This window comes from Oncorhynchus kisutch, unplaced genomic scaffold, assembly GCF_002021735.2.
Source record: "Oncorhynchus kisutch isolate 150728-3 unplaced genomic scaffold, Okis_V2 scaffold1006, whole genome shotgun sequence".
Lineage (NCBI taxonomy): Eukaryota > Metazoa > Chordata > Actinopteri > Salmoniformes > Salmonidae > Oncorhynchus > Oncorhynchus kisutch.
The window spans coordinates 49,818-58,607 of record NW_022262951.1 but is presented as its reverse complement, the minus strand read 5'-3'; positions in this window follow the sequence as shown (position 1 = coordinate 58,607).

Here is an 8,790-nt window from a genome sequence, read left to right as displayed (position 1 = left end):
CCTGATTGTATAATCATATTTATGCTTTTTAATCCCCAAGGGGACATTTGTTGGGTCACACTTTATTTGGATAGTCTGGGTTTTCCATTTGTAGATTCTCTACATGGTCAGTGGCGATTTTAGCATGTAAATCTTGGTGTGGAAAACTCCCAAAAATGGTTTAAGATGAATGCCAGCAAAGCCACTACACAACACAACACTAAACAATACATGAATTGCACTATAACGGTGACAAGCAGTGCCCACAAACTGTTAGGGCCCAACATTAAACTGTCCCAATGGCAGAGCTGCCTTGTCTGGCAGCGAAACAAGTAATTCAGCCTGATTTATTGCCTTTTTTTTAAATATAGCTGGTATGGCTGACTTGATAAACAAATATGGTTTCTACTGACAATTGAGATGAGTGGATAAGAAGCATTCCATAATTTCAATTATGACAGTAATGAGCGAGCGACGAAGGACGTAGTCAATATAACTGTGTTCAGCACTTTTGAAATGTACAGCAACAGAATGCAGAACATGGGCTGCTCTTACAGTATTTTCCCTGTACACCAAGTTAGAACTGTAGGATAAATAAAGCGGGCATATAAGCAGACAATGAAACCTCTTCCTATATCAGATGATGATGTTTCTCAAAATCAGGTTATAGGCTAGATGTGCACAATCAAGTCAGGACCTTAGGCGAAATTAGAGGTGAAAATAGACCAAATGATTAGGTTGAGGCACATGGGCTACTAACAGCTTACGGTGGGAACTCGGAAAAGAACACACAGCCACTCCATTGAATAACAGGCTACTGGTTTCTTTGCAATGCTTGAAGTTAGCCACTGATACCTTCCAAACGACTAGTTGTTGAATTTGCGATTTCCAATTTGTTGTGTAATCTTTACGCCCAATGGCCGATGAGCACCAATAAGTTTTATCTATAATTTCTCTTCATTATTTCTATTCATATGACAAGAATGGAAAAGGATTTGCCAGTAGACTGGATTCATGATGATGACTGCTAGCTAAGACTTGGAAAGTAAGATGTTGACATCTACTCTACATATTTTTTTTACCTTTATTTAACTAAGTCAGTTAAAGTCAGTTAAGAACAAATTCTTATTTTCAATGACAGCCTAGGAACAGTGGGTTAACTGCCTGTTCAGGGGCAGAACGACAGAATTGTACGTTGACAGCTCAGGGATTTGAACTTGCAACCTTTTCGGTTTCTAGTCCAACGCTCTAACCACTAGGCTACCCTGCGACCCCATATAGCATGATTTGACGTCATTTTATCTGTGGCCAATGACCTAGAGCCTTCTTGGAAGGGCACTTGTAATATAACTCCATGGCCCGACCCAAAGGGCTGAAATTTTGGATGTCTATCCTTACTAAGGACATGAACTTGGCGATGACGTAGTGTCCCCATGAGTGACAGAACACCGAGCCAATCACAGCCAAGCAGCCAAGCAGCCCCCACAACAGCTCAATAGGGTTGAGACTGTGCTGGCCACTCCATTATAGACAGAATACCAGCTGACTGCTTCTTCTCTAAATAGTTCTTGCATAGTTTGGAGCTGTGCTTTGGATCATTGTCCTGTTGTAGGAGGAAATTGGCTCCAATTAAGCGCCGTCCACAGGGTATGGCGTTGCAAAATGGAGTGATAGCCTTCCTTCTTCAAGATCCCTTTTACCCTGTACAAATCTCCCACTTTACCACCACCAAAGCATCCCCAGATCATCACATTGCCTCCACCATGTGCCCGACAAATGGTGTCAAGCACTCCTCCAGCATCTTTTCATTTTTTCTGCGTCTCACGAATGTTCTTCTTTGTGATTTGAACACCTCAAACTTAGATTTGTCTGTCCATAACACTTTTTTCCAATCTTCCTCTGTCCAGTGCCTGTGTTCTTTTGCCCATCTTAATCTTCTCTATGTATTGGCCAGTCTTAGATATGGCCTTTTCTTTGCAACTCTGCCTAGAAGGCCAGCATCCCAGAGTCATCTCTTCACTGTTGATGTTGAGACTGGTGTTTTTTGGGTACAATTTAATGAAGCTGCCAGTTGAGGACTTGTGAGTCAACTCTTTCTCTAAACTAGACACTCTAATGTACTTGTCCTCTTGCTCAGTTGTGCACCGAGGCCTACCACTCCTCTTTCTATTCTGGTTAGAGCCAGTTTGCGGTGTTATGTGAAGGGAGTAGTACACAGCACTGTATGAGATCTTCAGTTTCTTGGCAATTTCTCACATGGAATAGCCTTCATTTCTCAGAACAAGAATAGACTGATGAGTTTCAGAAGAAAGGTCCTTGTTTCTGGATATTTTGAGCCTGTATTCAAACCCACAAATGCTGATGCTCCAGATACTCAACTAGTCCAAAGAAGGCCAGTTGTATTGCTTCTTTAATCAGAACAACAGTTTTCAGCTGTGCTAGCATAATTGCAAAAGGGTTTTCTAATGATCAACTAGCCTTTTAAAATTATCAACTTGGATTAGCTAACACAGGAGTGATGGTTGCTGATAATGGCCTCTACGCGTATGTAGATATTCCATTAAAAATCAGGTGATTTCAGCTACAATAGTCATTTACAACATTAACAATGTCTACACTGTATTTCTGATCAATTTGATGTTATTTTAAATGAACAAAAAATGTGCTTTTCTTTCAAAAACAAGGACATTTCTAAGTGACCCCAAAGTTTTGAACGGTAGTGTAGTACATGTATTCTTTTGCCTAAAAATGTGGGGCTCAAAACAGGTGTGGCTCTGCAGGTCGCGACTGTACATGGTTATACTATCAACAAGCTATCTGTTGATAAACAACCGCTTGCTAAGGTTACAGTTGGGGTTAAGTTTAGAATAAGGTTTTGGGTAAGCGTTAAGGTTAGGGCTAGGTTTAGGGTTAAGCTTAGGGTTAGGATAAGGGTTAAGGTTAGGTTTAGAGCTAGGCTTAGTAGATAGTTAGTTGAAATGGTACTGATAGTCTGCAGATGGACTATCCAAATAAAGTGTTATCTATTTGTTTTGATAATATGAATAATCATGACAGACTGCCTTGTTTTGATGTCATTATTACCCCACATAGTAACAGCCACCACACAACGGGCCAGGGAGTAAAGCCCAACAACACACTAACTGCTAGACCAATAGGAAGGGCAGGGCCTAAACATACACTAACTGCTAGACCAATAGGATGGGCAGGGCCTGAACACATTAACTGATAGACCAATAGGAAGGGCAGGGCCTAAACATACACTAACTGCTAGACCAATAGGATGGGCAGGGCCTGAACACATTAACTGATAGACCAATAGGAAGGGCAGGGCCTAAACATACACTAACTGCTAGACCAATAGGATGGGCAGGGCCTGAACACATTAACTGATAGACCAATAGGAAGGGCAGGGCCTAAACACCCACTAACTGCTAGACCAAATCAAATCAAATGTATTTGTCACATACACATGTTTAGCAGATGTTAATGTGAGTGTAGCGAAATGCTTGTGCTTCTAGTTCCGACCATGCAGTAATATCTAACAAGTAATATAACCTAACAATTTCACAACAACTACCTCACACACACAAGTGTAAAGTGTAAAGGAATGAATACGAATATGTACATATATGAATGAGTGATGCCCGAACGGCATAGGCAGTAGATGGTATAGAGTACAGTATATACATATGAGATGAGTAATGTAGGGTATGAAAACATTATAAAAAGTGGCATTGTTTAAAGTGGCTAGTGATACATTACATCAAGATGGCAAGATGCAGTAGATGGTATAGAGTACAGTATATACATATGAGATGAGAAATGTAGGGTATGAAAACATTATAAAAGTGGCATTGTTTAAAGTGGCTAGTGATACATTTAATTACATCAAGATGGCACGATGCAGTAGATGGTACAGTACAGTGATACATTTAATTACATGAAGATGGCAAGATGCAGTAGATGGTATAGAGTACAGTATATGCATATGAGATGAGTAATGTAGGGTATGTAAGCATTATATAAAGTGGCTAGTGATAAATTGATTAGATCAATATTTCCATTATTAAAGTGGATGGAGTTGAGTCAGTATGTTGGCAGCAGCCACTCAATGTTAGTGATGGCTGTTTAACAGTCTGATGGCCTTGAGATAGAAGATGTTTTTCAGTCTCTCGGTCCCAGCTTTGATGCACCTGTACTGACCTCCCCTTCTGGATGATAGCGGGGTGAACAGGCAGTGGCTCAGGTGGTTGTTGTCCTTGATGATCTTTATGGCCTTCCTGTGACATCGAGTGGTGTAGGTGTCCTGGAGGGCAGGTAGTTTGCCCCCGGTGATGCGTTGTGCAGACCTCACTACCCTCTGGAGAGCCTTACGGTTGTGGGCGGAGCAGTTGCCGTACCAGGCGGTGATACAGCCCGACAGGATGCTTTCGATTGTGCATCTGTAAAAGTTTGTGAGTGTTTTTGGTGACAAGCCGAATTTCTTCAGCCTCCTGAGGTTGAAGAGGCACTGCTGCGCCTTCTTCATCACGCTGTTTGTGTGGGTGGAACATTTTAGTTTGTCCGTGATGTGTACGCCGAGGAACTTAAAACTTTCCACCCTCTCCACTACTGTCCCATCAATGTAGATAGGGAGCTGCTCCTTCTGCTGTTTCCTGATGTCTACGGTCATCTCCTTTGTTTTGTTGACATTGAATGTGAGGTTATTTTCCTGACACCACACTCCGAGGGCCCTCATCTCCTCCCTGTAGGCCGTCTCGTCGTTGTTGGTAATCAAGCCTACCACTGTAGTGTCGTCTGCAAACTTGATGATTGAGCTGGAGGCGTGCATGGCCACGCAGTCGTGGGTGAACAGGGAGTACAGGAGAGGGCTGAGAACGCACCCTTGTGGGGACCTGTGTTGAGGATCAGCGGGGTGGAGATGTTGTTACCTACCCTCACCACCTGGGGGCGGCCCGTCAGGAAGTCCAGGACCCAGTTGCACAGGGCGGGGTCGAGACCCAGGGTCTCGAGCTTAATGACGAGTTTGAGTTTGGAGGGTACTGAGCTGTAATCGATGAACAGCAGTCTTACATAGGTATTTCTCTTGTCCAGATGGGTTAGAGCAGTGTGCAGTGTGATGGCGATTGCGTCGTCTGTGGACCTATTGGTGCGGTAAGCCAATTGGAGTGGGTCTAGGGTGTCAGGTAGGGGGGAGGTGATGTGGTCCTTGACTAGTCTCTCAAAGCACTTTATGATGACGGAAGTGAGTGCTACAGGGCGGTAGTCATTTAGCTCAGTTACCTTAGCTTTCTTGGGAACAGGAACAATGGTGGCCCTCTTGAAGCATGTGGGAACAGCAGACTGGGGATTGATTGAATATGTCCATAAACACACCAGCCAGCTGGTCTGCGCATGCTCTGAGGACGCGGCTGGGGATGCCGTCTGGGCCTGCAGCCTTGCGAGGGTTAACACATTTAAATGTTTTACTCACGTTGGCTACAGTGATGGAGAGCCCGCAGGTTTTGGTAGCGGGCCGTGTCGGTGGCACTGTATTGTCCTCGAAGGGAGCAAAAAAGTTGTTTAGTCTGTCTGGGAGCAAGACATCCTGGTCCGTGACGGGGCTGGTTTTTCTTTTGTAGTCCGTGATTGACTGTAGACCCTGCCACATACTTCTCGTGTCTGAGCCGTTTTAATTGCGACTCCACATTGTCTCTATACTGACGCTTAGCTTGTTTGATTACCTTGCGAAGGGAATCGCTACACTGTCTGTATTCGGTCATGTTTCTGGTTGGGGAATGATATAGGAAGGCCTGGGCCAAAACACACACTAGACTGCTAGACCAATAGGAAGCCCTGGGTCTAAACACACAGTAGACTGCTAGACCAATAGGAAGGCCTGGGCCAAAACACACACTAAACTGCTAGACCAATAGGAAGGCCTGTGTCTAAACACACACTAGACTGCTAGACCAATAGGAAGGCCTGGGCCAAAACACACAGTAGACTGCTAGACCAATAGGAAGGCCTGTGTCTAAACACACACTAGACTGCTAGACTAATAGGAAGGCCTGGGTCTAAACACACACTAGACTGCTAGACCAATCTTTTCTGGATTGTGATAATTAGTGGGTATCGTCATAATTCTGCTCTGCATTATTTGGTGATTTACCTTAGACACAGAGGATTATTTGTTTTGCAGAATTCTGCATGCAGTCTCAATTTGGTGTTTGTCCCATTTTGTGAATTCTTGGTTGGTGAGCAGACCCCAGACCTCACAACCATAAAGGGCAATGGGTTCTATAACTTATTCAATTATTTTTAGGCAGATCATAATTGGTATGTCAAACTTTATGTTCCTTTTGATGGCATAGAAGGCCCTTTTTGCCTTGTCTCTCAGATCGTTCACAGCTTCGTGGAAGTTACCTGTATGTATAGATTTTTGGGGGCTCTAGGGCAACAGTGTCTAGATGGGATTTGTATTCGTGGTCCTGGCAACTTGGCAACAGGTGGAAATTATAGGCATTTAGCAAGACACCCCCAATAAAGGAGTGGTTCTGCAGGTGGGGTTTTGCATTTGCCAGAGAACACCAAGATTGGCAAATTCGCCACTGGCGCCCTGTGCTCTTCACAGATGAAAGCAGGTTCACACAGAGCACATGTGACAGACGTGACAGTCTGGAGACGCCGTGGAAAACGTTCTGCTGTCTGCAACATCCTCCAGCATGACAGGTTTGGCGGTGGGTCAGTCATGGTGTGGGGTGGCATTTCTTTGGGGGGCAGCACAGCCCTCCATGTGCTCGCCTGACTGCCATTAGGTACCGAGATGAGATCCTCAGACCCCTTGTGAGACCATATGCTGGTGTGGTTGGCCCTGGGTTCCTCCTAATGCAAGACAATGCTAGACCTCATGTGGCTGGAGTGTGTCAGCAGTTCCTGCAAGAGGAAGGCATTGATGCTATGGACTTTTTTGAGCACATCTGGGACATCATGTCTCGCTCCATCCACCAACGCCACGTTGCACCACAGACTGTCCAGGAGTTGGCGGATGCTTTAGTCCAGGTCTGCTGGAGATCCCTCAGGAGACCATTCGCCACCTCATCAGGAGCATGCCCAGGCATTGTAGGGAGGTCATACAGGCACGTGGAGGCCACACACACTACTGAGCCTCATTTTGACTTGTTTTAAGGACATTACATCAAAGTTGGATCAGCCTGTAGTGTGGTTTTCCACTTTAATTTTGAGTGTGACTCCAAATCCAGACCTCCATGGGTTGATAAATTTGATTTCCATTGATCATTTTTGTGTGATTTTGTTGTCAGCACATTCAACTATGTAAAGAAACAAGTATTTAATAAGAATATTTCATTCATTCAGATCTAGGATGTGTTATTTTAGTGTTCCCTTTATTTTTTTGAGCAGTGTATATGTTGAAGAGAGTGGGGTTTAAGCTGAATCCCTGTCTCATCCCCCCACCATGTGGAAAGAAATGTGTTTTTTTCCAATTTAACCGCACACTTGTTTGTGTACATGGATTTTATAATGCTGTATGTTTTCCCACAACACCTCTTTCCAGACATTTTTTAAAATAAAATAAGCATGAGAAGACCTTGCCTTTGTTTTGGTTTGTTCATTTGTCACTTAGGGTGCAGAGTGAGTACGGTAATTTGGTAAAAAGACAATTTGACATTTGCTCAGTACATTGTTTTCGCTGAGGAATGTACGAGTCTGCTGTTAATGACAATTCAGAGGATTTTCCCAAGGTTGCTGTTGACCTATATCCCACAATAGTTATTGGGGTCATATTTGTCTCCACTTTTGTGGATTGGGGTGATCAGTCCTTGGTTCCAAATATTGGGGAATATGCCAGAGGATGATGTTAAAGAGCTTAAGTATTGCCATTTGGAATTTGTGGTCTGTGTATTTTATCATTTCATTTAGGATACCATCAACCACACAGGCCTTTTTGGGTTGGAGGGTTTGCATTTTGTGCAGTTCATTCTATGTAATTGGAGATTCCAGTGGGTTCTGGTAATCTTTAATAGTTGATTCTAAGATCGGTATTTGATTATGTTCATGGATTTGCTGTTTGTTCTTTGTTATAGAGCCAAAAATATTGGAGAAGTGGTTTATCCATACATCCGGGTTGAGGTCAGTGATAAAGTAGTCTAAAGGACTACTGCCAAGAAATGAGCAATAGGTGTACCTACCGTAGGAGTCCCCTCGAAGCCTACCATTGACTATGTACATACCCAGCGTCCGACAGAGCGGCAGGAGTTGTAACCGGTTTTGTGGGGCATAATGAGGGGGGAATGCTGTCACCTCCAGGTAGGTGTTTGTCCCCCTGTGTGCTGAGGGTGTCAGGTTCTTGTCAAGTTCTGGCATTTAGGTCGCCACAGACTAGTACATGTCCCTGGGCCTGGAAATGATTGATCTCCCCCTATAGGATGGAGAAGCTGTCATCGTATGGGGGGATATAGGTAGCACAGATGACCTCAGACCTTGTATATTCCATGACGAGATAGTAAAAGCTTTGTGTTCCATAATGTCTAGTGTTGTTTTTGTGAGGTTTGGGCCTGGACCATCACAATAGGTGTGAGCAGAGTATGTTGAGCATCTGATACATACCTCTTAGGTCGCAGGATGGGGCTTGGGCGGGTGTAATGGTGGGGCGTTGGGCGTGTTGCTCTGTTCACGGCCTGGGCATATGTCCCGCTGTCATGTTGAGGTCCTCGCCGCGGGGGCGGGGGACATGGGGTGGGCAGAAGGGGCATAGGTCTGATATGGGAGGCCTATATAGGGTGTAGCCAGGGTCTGCTTGGGGTGGTC